The sequence below is a fragment of the Cryptomeria japonica genome, chromosome 10 (genome assembly GCF_030272615.1).
Source record: "Cryptomeria japonica chromosome 10, Sugi_1.0, whole genome shotgun sequence".
Taxonomy (NCBI): domain Eukaryota; kingdom Viridiplantae; phylum Streptophyta; class Pinopsida; order Cupressales; family Cupressaceae; genus Cryptomeria; species Cryptomeria japonica.
The window spans coordinates 835,324,143-835,338,997 of record NC_081414.1 but is presented as its reverse complement, the minus strand read 5'-3'; the positions used below and the strand labels follow the sequence as shown (position 1 = coordinate 835,338,997).

The 14,855-nt window shown below is 39.4% G+C and overlaps 1 protein-coding gene across 4 annotated transcripts in view; it reads right to left on the bottom strand.

Annotated features, from left to right (window-relative positions):
- The window catches only part of LOC131076938 (small ribosomal subunit protein bS1m), a 52,555-nt gene that overhangs the window by 20,008 nt on the left and 17,692 nt on the right, over positions 1-14,855 (bottom strand). The window contains exon 2 of one of the 4 annotated variants that reach the window (XM_058014289.2): positions 1,537-1,874. The exons of the other annotated variants lie outside the window; for them this stretch is intronic. The gene's annotated coding sequence lies outside the window, so the exon portion shown is untranslated. Of the gene's footprint in view, positions 1-1,536; positions 1,875-14,855 lie in introns of those variants that run through there. 4 annotated transcript variants of the gene reach the window in all.

Here is a 14,855-nt window from a genome sequence, read left to right as displayed (position 1 = left end):
TCTCTTCGTGGTCCAAACATCCAAAGCACATTGGCCCCCAGTTCATCTACTTCAAGTAGAGTGTCAATGCCTACAACTACATGCACACCACATAGTTTTTTGTGCCCAAAAACACACCTGGAATACAACCATCATTGGAAGCAATGGGGTAGAACAAGGAGGTGCATGAACAATCAGATATGGCATTTAATGATTTTTGGTACTTCAGCATTCCTTTCACTGTGGCGAGTAGTCCTTATGATTCCAAACACTCTGATAATTATCAGCCATCAGGATTCCACATCATGATGCAATTTGTACTCAATTTGTATTCAAATCAATCAATTTTAGTAGCAAACACTTTTGTACTCATTGGATACATCTCCTCATTGAATTTTGCAAAAGATTTATGTTTCTAAGGAAGTCTAAGCAAATTTTAAAGTTGTTGAAACAAAAAATTTGGTCTGCCAAGGTTTTGCCAACTATGGGTAATTTCATTGTTTTCAAGAGATGGAAGGATGCCAAAAGTTAGTCCTTTATCAATGTGATTATAGTGTCCCTTAAAAAATTAATGGTTTTTTCCAAGTTTAACAATTAACACAAAAAATTGTGAAGCAGTTAGTTTGTAGGTGGGTGACCTTGTGTTGTCCATTTCTTCAACCTAATGCTACAAAAGTTGGGAAAAATAATTAATTGTATCAATAAGTGTACATCAAGGGTTCATCACCAACTAGGCTAAACATGCAACTTGCATGGGTGTTGCCACTACCCAACAATCTTCAATTTTTGAGGACCAAGATACTTGAGATTCTTCTAATGTACCTCTATTATGCAATGTCAATGGTGATGCTCTTTAGAAAGAGTAATATGACGATGAATTGTAGTTTTATTATTTTTATCTTTAACAATGATTATCTGTCATGACATTTGAGTTTGACAAATTGACATGACTCTTGAATAGTATTTTATGGTGATTTTGGTTATTCAATGCATTTTATGTGTCTATCTGAACTTAATATATAGATAACTAGATAGATAGATGTGTATGATTTTTAAATTTTTTTGTATAGACATACCTAATATGTACCCAGTACCAAAATAATGGCATACTAGCATACATGAATCATTGTACACATACCCATATCAATAACTTAGATATAAATTAATCCTAAATATGAATACTTCCGTTCCTCTGCCCAAATACAAATATCTATGTATTGTATACTGGGTATGATACTCCTGAATAGGGTACAAAAATGGTATCAAACGTATCCATATACAAAATCCTATTTTAACCTTTACCTTATCTAATATTTCTAGATAAGGTACCACAACATCCAATGCCATATCCAATTTAGGGTTTACTATATATATATATATGAACCTGGGGCCATACCTGTCACGAAAAGGTCCAGGTACAGATCTAAGCTTGGGTTCCCACTGGATACACATTGAATTAGTACAGGCAAATCTAAAAGAAAACACATTTTACAGCACACTTAAGCTCTGTAAATTTTCATATACCTAATAACATGCATATAACAAACAAAACCACCATAAAAAAATTTGTCAAACTCAAGTGAGGACCTAATTTTATTATTTTAATATTAAACAGTGGACCTCTATCATGACATTCAAGTTTGACAAATATAAATAAAATAATATTTGCAGCCTCCTTCTTGCATTCACTATAAGGTAAGATATTCATTTTGAATAGACATAATCAAGAGGACTTAAGCAAGTTTCACTAGTCAGAAATGCTAAGGTAGGATATTCATTATTTCACGTGAGGAAAACCCTGACATGACTGATGAGCAGCATTGAACAAGTGCCTATTCCACTGCGATGACCTACTGGCAATGAAACAAGTGATCATTCCACTGTATTCCATTCCGCTGCCAATAAAACATCCAACCAAAGAATATATGAGTGTGAATTTGTGTAGTGAATGCAACAGAGTAGCCTATGTGGCAATTAAGTACTACAGTATCTTTTCATCATGCACAACCTGGGCAGATTCGACCAGTTTCTTGCAGACATGAGCAGAAAAAATCCCACGGGTTCATTTTTGGTTCTGCAAAAGACTACAAAAATCAATCTGGGTTTGCCAGGTTTGTTCAGGATAATTCCACTCACAAAAAAAGTGCCCTGGTGGAATTCCAGGATAAATCAAACTCAAATCCAAAAAAATTTCAAACCAGACCCAGATTCAGGGCCTCTGGAGAGCATACCAGAAACTTAGCCACCAAGGGAAAACATAGAGAAAATAGAAAAAAAAAGAAAAGAAAGGGTGGAGCAAAAACACAATATAGTGAAGTTCAATAAATTTCCAATAGTGACAGAAATAATAAAAGAAGCAACGGGCAACAGGCAACAGGCAGTGGCAGAGCTTCCAGTCAACATGACAGCAGATGCAGAAGTGACAAGATAGATCTGAGAAGCCAAGAGTGGAACGACGAACAGTAATTTTGAGTGGTATTTGAAGAGGAGATCAATAAAAATCATTGTACACAACTAGTATTCCATATGCATGCAAAATACCCCTGGTTGGCTTGCAGACATCTCTGAAGTTTTCTCAACTCCTGTGTTTTCTTATTGAAAATTGAAACAAACAAATACCTAAAGTGGAAGTTTGATGGGAAAGGAGATTATTATAATAAAGGGGCTAATTTAATAATTAAATATATTTATTGGTTATAAAATTTTAAATAATACATAAATTGATTTATTATTTATTTAATTATTTAGTCTAAATTTATTTTGTATTTATATATTATTTTTCTTGTTAATATATTTGTTTTTATTATTATATATTATGAGTACCAAACATAACTATATCAAACTCTAGAAAAACAAAATTCACCATACCAGCAAACCTAAATCCCGACCCCATACTCGAACTTGTAACAGTGACACCCACGAGCAACAACAGTGGCAGCAACAAAGGCAAAAGATAAATGGAGCATTATCTGGAAATGTTGATAGATATTAAGCCACAACGGGAAGCAGAAAGGAGGAAGGGAGCTGCAAGAAAGGTATATGAGCATGTTCCTAGAGGGATCTGATGCAAACTTCTATCCCTAACCCCCAATCAAAGATGCAGCTCAACAAACTCCCTTGGCAAATTGCTCAACAACCCTTCAAGTATACAAAGATTGCAAAAACATCATATACCCCTACAATGGCCTTGGCTTCAATGTCGGATTACAAGGTAGCCATGGCTTCTATGTCAAACTCATTTACTAATGCAAGGATGGTGAATAAACTGTCAAACATCAATCCACCTATCTCTCCATGTTGATATCTTGGACATTGTTGACGTGTACTTTATACACAATCATACACAGAATAAAATACCAATAGGCATCTTATCCTCTCTTGAGAAAATAGTCTCTAACTGCTGAAGATTCGCGTAAAGGATCAGTTAGGTAGACTCCAAGGTTCTTTTAGTAGGGTCTCTACGTGTGGACAAGCTTCCAGCGGTATGATGTGATTTGCTGTTTCCTTCAAGGGGTCTTACGCATTCCGAAAGTTCAAGATTTTACTAAACTAAAAAAAAAACTTTTCAAAAATAACAAAAGAGTAGGGTTTGAAAGAGGTCTAATCTAGTCTAACCTTATGAATGACTTAGTATGGACAAGACTTGGCAAGATTCAACCAACTTCAATTTTGCCATAAGATAACAACTCAATTGAAATTGATGCGATCTTCTAAGGTAACAAAATGATATCCAATGCATCAAAGATCAAAGACACTACCACGAAGGTACGTATCCAAGATATAATAATGATTGAAGATTGAGGGATTCAAAGTATTCTCCAGTCGACCACGCAAGCCGTTCCTACAATCAACAAGAAGCTAGTGGTTTGGATTACGAATCCTACCAAAGATCAAGTCTCACACAATGTCCTTCAAATTAACACACTACTTTGATTGAGCATGATTCAAGTAATTTGAACAACCATGAAGATAACCAAGAAAGTTGCAACAAAACACCATAACTTCAATATTTTATTGATTTCCAAGTCATCATATACAACAATTGCTTGAATTCCTCTCTTCAAAACTCAATCTTGCTACAAAATAAAATTGCTTCTAGCTCTAATCTCTCTTCTCTATTACATCAACTATTGACTATTACACTATTACCAAATGAAATGAAAAATGGGGGTATAAATAGCATCCCCAATTACAATGAAAGGTCCAGATCGAAAGTAGATCAACGGTCAAGATCATGACACCTAAACCCTAATTAGGGTTTGTTACAAATGGCCTCCTTTTTACTGAACAATATTAAATATATAGCCAAATATTAAATTTATAGCCAAATATTAAATTTGGCACAAAAACCTAGGAGACATAAACCAATGACAAATAAGATGCCATGTCATCTATAACAACCTTTCATCTAGAATCTTATTCCCTTTCCAATGTTCTTTTTTGGCATATGCAATGAATCTTGTCACGATTCCTTCGATTTCTGCAATTGGAATCTCAGGAAGATTCTTCATACTCTCTTCTAAGTGGATGACCTGATCGAATGCATCTAGAAGAGCTGCGTCCCAAGTAGATTCAAGTTCCTTTGTTCTTTCAATCAGGAGCATGGTGGCAAACATCTGATCATATTGCTCATCTGTAACATTAGCGTCCTTGCAAAAGATGATCTTGATTCTATCCTCTAATTCCTGCATATCCACATCTGTCTCGACCTCGATCCTTCTGCCAAGAATGGTACGAAGTACCTCAAATACTCTGTCCTGGATCGGATTAATCACCTCCTCAACTTGGCCACATCTAACACTGATGTCCTCGAAGAAAACACTCTTCATATGGAGCAAGGTTGACCACTGAAACAAACTGTGAGATTCCCCATCCAAGATCTTCTCTTGTGCTAAGACCTTCCTTGATGTGTGTCTAATAACTTTCAAGACAGGAATGATAACATCCTTGGTATGGGCGAATGCAGCTACTGTTATCATCAAATTGTGGATCATCTCAAGAACCTGGATAGCTTGATGAATAATCTTCATCATCCTTGTTACAAACTCTATAGCCACTGTATGAGATCTATCCATCCAATTACTTGTACGTTGGACCATGTTCCTGAATCTTTCTGCTTCATTGATTGATTGAAGTGGAAGTGCTTGGACGGGTGATCTAGCTGGATCCTGACGTCCCAAAGGTTCATTGATGTGACTGAAATATGTCCTCCATGCACCGACCTCTCTCTCAAGCTTTCTATTCTTCTCCATTTCTTCTCTAAGCTTGTCTTTCAATGCCTCAAATGAATCGGTGGCATCATCTAGTGTCTGCTCTGCTGTGGATGGTCCTAACTCAAAAGTCTGTATATCATATTCTTCTGCTAGGATCTCACCTTCATATTTGTCTACTGCCGATGTAGCTATCTGCAGTTTTCTGGATCCAGTCTCATCTCGAATCATCTTGGACATCTTGGTAGCCTTCTTCTTTTCTGTTACTTCATGTGAGCGTCCAACAAGGCTCTCTAAATCAATTGCATTGTCCTCGTCCTCTACTACGATCACCTTGGTTAATCTTTCCTTCAACCAATCTGGGATAATCGATCTTGTTTCTTGAACTTGAATCTCTTTATGCACTATTTCTTCTTGTCTGGGAGGAGATGATATTTCATTGTCTTCTTTATCTTCATCTAACTCATAGTCTTGGAGAGATCCATCTGGTGACCCATGCTGTGCCTGTCCTTCCTCCTGCCTATCGTTCTGTACCATCGATTCCATGGATTCTTCCACTTGAATTGTTCTCTTCTCAGGTCTAGAAGAAGTACCGGATGATCGATCTCTGTTAGCCTCTTGTTTCTTCTTGGAAGATTCTCTCTTTCCAGGTCTCTCTTTCCTCTTCGAACCTCTTGAATGGAGATTGCCCTCACTGGCACATCGAAGGTCTCCTTCACCTGAATTTCTAGGATTAGGATTGCCTTCACTCACACTAGCTCCACCTTCGGCAGGTTTCTCTTCCAAAGTGAAAGACATAGCTATGCCTTGTTCTCTCAACTTCTGATGTTGAATGTCAACCCATCTGCGAGTACAAGACAAGACTGGTGCCATCAAAGTATCTAAATCCACGACCTCGGGCTCATTCCAATCTAACCTTATTGTTTTGCTTTCTCGATCATAGGAAGACTGGATATGTCTGCCACTGCCCTGAGCTTGGTCGGCCACTCTGTATATCCTGCATTTCCTGATGAAATCCAAAGGCAATCTAGAATGCATTTTTCGTTTCACTTCAAGATCATCTAAGAGATTCATCATAAAATCTTCAATCTGATACTCATGTCTAAACTTCCTGCCGACTGTCTCCTCTAAATGTCCATGTGGATCAAAGCTTTCTCTCAAAGCAAAAGATGAAAAAGAATACAAGGCTAACTCCTTCTCTGCGTCATCCATAGCTAAAGCATTAGGACATACCTCAACTGAATTACCCAAAATGATAGGTACTGGAACTCCATTCTGATGTCTGTGTCTGAATGCCTTCACATATGCTGCCAACTGTCTTGTTACTTCAAGTAACACAATTCTGTCTGTCGGATATCTCGGCAACATGTATGGTGGTAAAGGACATCCATGCACTCTAATATAAGTGAACTTCGGAAACTGAATGAACCAAGCACCGTACCTCTTTATGAATTCTTGTGCATCCTGAGATAATCTGTTGTGAATTCCACCTTGCAACGTCCTGGTGATGTTCATCGTGAAAGTATCATTAACCAACTTATAGTTGCTCCCTGGCGGATGATGCAAGTAGGCATAGGAATCACAAGCTCTGACCTCGCCGGGTCCTCTTCCAATCACTCCTCTGTGAGGCAGTCCTGCGTATTCAACACTCCTGATCAAGGCATAGATGACATATGAACTCATGTGGAAGGACTTAGTAGCCTTGAGTCTCCTCAACTGTACGTCTAAGCAATGGCTAATCATCCTAGCCCAATGTATCGTACCTTTCCCTTGAACAATCACCTGGATGAAGTAAAACATCCACTTCTCAAAATAGAAGGCATGAGGGGCTCCTGTAACTCGGTTGAGCATGGTAATTAAATCTCTGTACTCCTCCTGGAAATCAATCCTGTGCGGTGTGCTCGGGACCTTGCTCAGACGGGGACGGCTCTTAAGTAGCCAGTTCTTATTGATAATGCTTAGACAAGCATCTGGATCATCTTCGTACATTGATCTGGCTCCTTCTATGCTCTTGTATATCATGTCCCTGTGCTCTGGAAGATGGAAAGCCTCACTTATAGCTTCCTCTGAAAGGTACGCCAAAGTGTTTCCCTCATTAGACACGATCGTTCTGGACTGTGGATCATAGTGACGAGCACACTCGATCATCAACTCGCGGCACTGAATAGCTGGAGGAAAGCCGGCCGCCTTAATGATACCACTCTCGATTATTCTCCGGGCGACAGGTGATGGCTTGCCAATGTAAGGGACCTCTCGAAACTTCTTCGTGCTAAAGTTACCCAAGTTTGTATCTCCAATGTTGCTCCACTTCGACATGATCTTGGTCTCCACTTCTTCGGTCTTCTGATCCTCTTTCATGAGAGCGGAATGGCTGGTGGATGCTCCCGCCTTCGGGGTTGCCATACCTACACAATATTTCATAATGAGAAACTAAATTTTGCAATGAAGAACATAGATTAGAGAGTATTTTAGGAAACTTCATGATAAGTCTTTGAGTTATCATTTCCTAAAATAAAACGATTGAGCTAGGAATTCAAAATTCAAAATTTAAAATATGACGATCAACAAATAAAACAATAAAACCAAATCGCCATACCTCAACAGAGAGCTAACTCTAGAATGCAAAAAGAACAAAATCGCCTAGGCAAAATTGACGAAAGATGGTCTTCTACGTGATCTCTTCTTCAAAATATCAATTCCGCCACCTTTTGATATGTCCTTGATGTGATCTCCAATGTCTTAGCAAATTCGCTCAAATAGATCTTCAAGTTCGCACAAATGAATCTCCAAATTTCGCACCACCTTGAATGATATTAGCGCCACCTTTGGATATCAATTCGCACTTTCCTTTGATTGATAGTTCGCACCACCTTGCTTGGAATGAAAACTCGCACTTGAATGGTAAAATGACAATGTAAAAATGATGGTTTTCACCTCCCTTTATAAGCGCTTCTCACCATTCACCCTAAGGCCGACTTTTGTGAAATAAAGCAATTTTTAAACGATTTTTAATTAAATAATGAAGGCCGACCTCCATATTTAAGCGCTCCCTTTGATTTTTAATAAATTGATTAATTAATTAATTAGATGCCTTTATCATTTAAATTAATAAATTCGATTTTTTAAAGGCAAAATAATTAATTAATATTAAGCGCAATGTTTAAATGCTAATTTATTGAATTTCAAAAATTATCGATTTAGCATTTAAAATAAATTCAAAAAACATTTGTTTGAGCGCCAAAAATGAAAAGTGGGGAGATTCAAACCTCATCGCCCTGGTCCCTGACTGAGGGACAGGAGCGATCCATCAATTTTGTCTCGATCTTGGCAATTTTGGCGTTCGAGATCTCCATCTCCACGTTGAATTTGGCGTTTTGGCTAGGTCCTTTGAACTTGAATGTCTTGCTTGTATGAACTAGTGCCTTTATAACCATTATCGCCCTGGTCCCTTGGAGAGGGACAGGAGCGATCTTCATGTTTTCACGTTGATCTTGCATCTTCGAACTCCAATTTTCATCATAAGGCAAATAATAACATCGCTTGTTCATTCCATGCTCGTCCCACTTGCTTTTCACAAGACATTTTGATATTTAAAGGATCATCGCCCTTGTCCCTTGGAGAGGGACAGGAGCGATCCTTGTCTTTCTCCATTTTAAGCTCAAATTGGTAATATCAATGTCTATCTTCCTTTGTATCACCTTCCAAATGATGTTTAAAACCTTGTGCAACCTTATTTCAACGTGATCTTTAAGGATATCATGTGTTTTGGCAAATATCACCCTGGTCCCTTGGAGAGGGACAGGAGCGATCTCCATGTCCTGGCTCAAATTTGTAAACATTTGATCTTCGTTCTTCGTTCATTGTCTTCCAAAGGTCGTCTTTTACTTCGCCACTCCTTACATTGTCTTGATTTCGAAGGAGCATGAGTGTTTTTTGTAAAAATCGCTTTGGTCCTTGTCCAAAGGACAGGAGCGATATAGGCTCTATAGCTCATTTGATAATATTTTAACGTTCAACACTTTGGTATATCTCCTTCAAAAGACGCCTTGAACCTTTTACAACCTTGTGAAGTCTTGACCTTACGTGATTTTTGCATGAATTAGCCAATACATTCAATATCGCTCTGGTCCCTTCCCAAGGGACAGGAGCGAACTTCAACATTTTGAGCTCGTCTTTGCCTTGTTTAACTTGCAATTGTCTTCAACGCATGAAATAAAGTCTTTTGATCCTCCTTGATTGCTTGATGCTTGATAAACTTTCAAGATTTATGCCTTTATGCAACTTTCGCTCTGGTCCCTTGGAGAGGGACAGGAGCGAACTAGGAGTCTTTAGTGTAAATCTTTCAATGTCGATGACCTTTGATGCTTTGCTCTTGACGAAGATGCCTTAAGACGTCCTTGCCACCTCGTTTCTTGTCTTGGAGTGCCTTGAATTTGGAGGAACGACAGTATAGCCATTATATCGCCCTGGTCCCTTGGAGAGGGACAGGAGCGATTCTAGCTCTGTAGGCCTCATTTCACTTCGTCATCTTCAAAACTTATATTCAACGGATTCGCAATGTTCCATTCCATTCATCCATGCCTTGGGATCCACTCAAAATGGGCAAGAAAATCATCTACAACAAAAATCGCTCTGGTCCCTTCCTGAGGGACAGGAGCGAACTTAAGCATTTAGGGTCCTTGCTGACGTTTCAAAATCTTCAATTTATCTTCAATGAGTTCATTTCACATCCTTCCTTGCCTTCAAACATAAACTTGACTTGATCTTTGCCTGAATCTCGCCTTCTGAAGAATATCGCTCTGGTCCCTTGGAGAGGGACAGGAGCGATTTTGGCATTCTGGACCATTCTCCTTCACGACGGCATCTCAAGTTATATTCATCTGATAAAACATCTTCCCTTCGACATCTTCAAATCGTTAGGTCATTAAAATCCTGCAAGGACAAAGCAATATTCGATTTGTAGCTCCGGTCCTTCACTGAGGGACAGGAGCGATTTTGCTCCTACAGGCCAAAAGAACATGATTTTATACATTTTATCACTTCACAAGGCGAAAACAAATCATTCCCCATGCCCGGGAAAAAAAATCAAAAAACTCAAAATTTGGTCAAAATTGGTCAATTGGTCAAAATTCACATTTCATCTTCAACACTTAGACAAATTTAAGCTCTGCATTCAACATTCCAATTGAAAATAGACCATTCTGGCGAAATCATTGCATTCAAAATTTGCATTCAACGAAAGGAAGCTCAAAAGCTCTCAAAACTGACTGGATTCTGGCTTGAAAAGACGTTAATTAAAACCCTAAGGGTTGACCCTAAATCCAGACAACTGACTGACTAACAAAATCCTAAAAGCGAAGCGAAAAGCGAGCGAAAAACGAGCAAAAAGAGGGGGTCCCCATTTGCAATGGGGCGATGTGTGAAATGGTCACAACAGACATGACTGGATTATCATCCGACTTAGTGCCTGAGATGTCTTGCTAGGAAGAAGAGGTCCAAATTGCATCACAAACCTCGTGCTGCAAGAGTTTGGTAATGCCCAACATCTTCCCTATAGTAGATGATTGTATTCGATGCATGATGCCCTATATAACAGCAATTTCTCTCTGGGCATAAGCTTGCAAAGCTATGTATTTAAAATTTGGGCAATAAGGATTCACTAAGGTGGATTTTTGTGTATTGGCACTAAAATTCATATGTATGCAAAGTAGTGTTAAGGATCGGGCTGAGTTCTCATACAGAAGACCGCTAATGCTTGTGATGGTAGTATGGTAAAAAATAACAGTAAACACAATACCTTTCCAATGTTTAAGGGATGCCTGTCTTAACTAAAAACATAATGATGAAACTCATCATTAGTCTTGACAGGATACATTCCTTAAATACTATGTGTACTTTTGATATTGAAGCAAGAATGGGTATGTAGCCATCTAAGAATGACAGAGATCTCTTTGATATTTCAGAAAATTCTCTAAAATGAGATTTTGCGACCATGAGTCCTGTTGTGACCACATCACACATCGCCCCATCAAGATGGGGACTTGTAGTGACATTTTCACGCATCGCCCCATTGCAAATGGGGACCCCTACTTTTTGCTTTCTAGGGTTAGTCTTCTTCGCTTAGTTCTAGGTTAGTGTTGGGTCTTTCGCTATGAACCTTTGCATTAAAAAGGTATAGTGAGTCAAGAGGTCAGAAGTTGATCAAGTTTGTCTCTTTAAGATGAACTGAGGTTCGACACTTCCTTTGCCCAGTCAAGGTTTTATCACTTCCACTTCTCCCAACACTGCCTGTGGGTGCCCAGGCCCAATCGCTCTCATCTCCATCCCTACAGTTGCCATCCCTATTTCACCTTTCCATTTCCTTCCATCACCTACCTACTTTCATCTATACCTTCACCTACCTTTGCCCCCCCCCCCATCCTAACTATTCCCATTTCCCACCTCTATCTCTAATTACCATTTCCCTACCCTTTCGTGCCCCCATCCCTTAACCTCCTTCACATTCCAACCCATTCACCTGCCCATTCAATACCCACACCATCTTACCCCTACCCCTATTCTATCCTAACATCTTAACTACTCATTCCTTCTATCTCACACTCCCTTTAACTTACCATCCACACTACCTACCCCTTTACCCCTTTATTCCCCTAAAATCACGTATTCTAATCCACATCCCATTAGTCTTACTTCCTTTATTTCCCTAAGCTTACCTCCTTTATTTCCCTAAGCTTACCTCTACCATACACCTATTAACCTACCCTTTCCACCCTACCATCTACCCTCATCCTAGCCTACCCCTATCCTATCCCTGTCCCAACCCCCTTTCATCTCACACCCCTTACCCTTTTCATTACCCCTTATACCTCCCGTTCCACTTTACTTCCCATCTCCTAACTCCTTCCCCTTATACCTCCTTATCCCACGTACCTCCTACTTCCATCATTTGTACCCCTTATGTCTCCCTTTCTTCCAACAACCCATTCCCCCTCTTTCTCCACGTAGCAGCTCCCCATTTCATGGCCACTTTCCTCACATTTCTCACACACATACTGGGCCCCACAAAACCAGAGATGGAAATTTTAAAAGTTTTTACATGTCTTTGCCACATCATTGTTGGGACCCACCAACCACTGGCTGAAAATGTAAATTTTTTTCGGGTCTTTGGCATTGCATGGCCCCACCGAAATTTTGGAGTGAAGAAACTTTTTCTTAAGGCATATTTAAAAGGGAAAACAGAGAGCATCGACCTCACCACCCCCAGTGTTGAAAATATTAGCTAAGTTCGGATATCTGATTATCGAACTTTGATGTTGTCAAATGACCATCAAATATATATGTAATATTTCAATGTACTTGTTATTGGGCTAGACCCAAATGTAACGTGGGAAAGGCAATTCAATGTGTGATAGGGCTGGGCCCAAAATGTAACGTGCTAAGGCATTGGGCTGGACCCAAGTGTCCAACGTGGGAAATATCAATAACAATATAACATTAAATTAATATTTGTTGCAAGCCGACCTAAGGAGGTCTACCGCCAAAAGAAGGATATATATATATAACAACTTCAAGATGAAGTCAAACATATTCATTACTTGCAAAATGCGATCTGCTCTTCTATCTTAGTGATCTGCTCTTCTATGTTTAGTGATCTGCTCTTCTACCCTTAGCGAATCTGCTGGTCTGCACTTTGGCGAACTTCAAGGACATTGTTAAGCGAAGTTGTCAAGATTGTCTTTGATTCTGCTTCAGCCTGTTGAAGTCATCTTCTGCTGATCTGCTCCTTTGGTCATTTACTGCTGGTTAGGGCTGCATCCTCTATCATCTTGGCAACTTGCTGATTGGACAGCAATCAGAGATAAGTCTGCTATATTGTAATTGCCTACCATTAAGATAATACATCTTATAGTTTAAGACTGGGTTTTTCACCTCCAAGAGGGAGGTTTTCCCAGGGTATTGGTGTCTTGTGTGTTTCATTACTATTACTGTTTATTCAGTCTGATTATGGTTAATTAGTTTGTTTAACATCTGAGCACTTAAATTTAGCACCCAGCACATGCCTAAGCCCCTTTAATCCACGTTAAACCATGAGGCAAGGTGTGGCAATAAAAGGATAAAGAGCTGACCTTTAGGTGCAGATGTGTCACTTTGATAGGGATAGAGCAAGAAAGACCCTAATATCCAACGCACGTATAAGGGAGACATATTCATCAGCAAATTACATCATTGAATAGCCCAGACTCTTCCAAAAAGCAGCATATTAGATCTTCATATTAGATGGTAGATAGTTAGATTGAATGGAGAAAATTGTTGAATGCACTCGTGTGGAATCCGCCTAGTCCATACCACTAGCCTCTTACTGATTGTAAGTGTGTCCTGCGTGGTCAACTAGCATTGAATGAGCTTAACTTCAAATTGTTATGCGACTATTGTTCATATATTAACTTGAATAGTGATCAATGTCTGATGGTAATGATTTGAACATACCCAAAACATTACTTAGAAGATTGCATTGAGTTGGTGTCAGATTGTTCAACCTGATGGTGAGACCCAACCCAGTAGGACTCCACCTAGTCGTTCATCTATATTCTTACATTCTAGGTCCTAGAATAGATTCTCTAAACTCTATGTTTTTGATATTTCTTTATCTCTCAGTGAGTAGATAGGACTCAATTTCCAGCAGATTAAGCGTTCAGGCAATCAAATGTAAGTCCCCTTGTGATTCCAGCATAATCACATCATACCACAAAAGCTTATCCACACATAGAGATACTACATACAAGAACCCTAGAGTCTTCTCGAATGATCCTTAAGCAAATCTTCAGCATCCGAGAGATTATATTCAAGAGAGGATAAGATACCTTGGTATTTAATTTTGTGTTCGCATGTGCATAAAAAACACATCAACAGGACCCCGTTTTTTTTTTTTAGGTTTTGCCCTATCTAGGAGTAGTCTCTCTCTATGCTCTTTTCTAGTCAGTGAGTGGAATAGATTATCAAGCATCAGGATTTAAAGATTGAGCAAGTCAAGCAAAGTTAGGTGAAAGAGTCAAATCAAGAGTTAGTCATGAGGTTGCCTACATTGCCTTGATTTGAGAACCAAGCTTTCATCAAAACCGTCAATGGACTGAAATTTGCTTAAATGCATTGACCCGTACCTTGCTCAAGTCTTAGAGCGAGCTTTTGTTTTAGGTCCCGTCCTTCCAAAGGTCATAGAGCGAATTTCCTCTATAGGTATTCTTAGGGGCTGAATTGATGATGCTTTCATGTGAGGAAATTGGAGAACTTAAGGCTCAAATCGATGAGGTAAAAGGAAGTGGTGAGTGTTGGACGTTTGGCGGATCAGCGCCTCCTGTGGATTCATGACATGGCTTTCTCCCGCCTCCGATGGTTCCTTAACTCTGGCCGCACGCCCGTTCACTGACAATTCGAGCTTTTGGTGTAACGGCGGCGGTGATTCCAACAAATGGCATCAGAGCGCCAAGTCATAGGTTCGAATCTCTGGAGTTGCACCTGGAATTCTCAGTAGTTGCTAAGGGGGGGATTGTTGGCCATTCGGCGGGTCAGCGCCTCCTGTGGATTCATGACATGGCTTTCTCCCACCTCCCGTGGTTCCTTAACTCTGGCCGCATGCCCGTTCAATAACAATGCGAGCTTTTGGTGTAA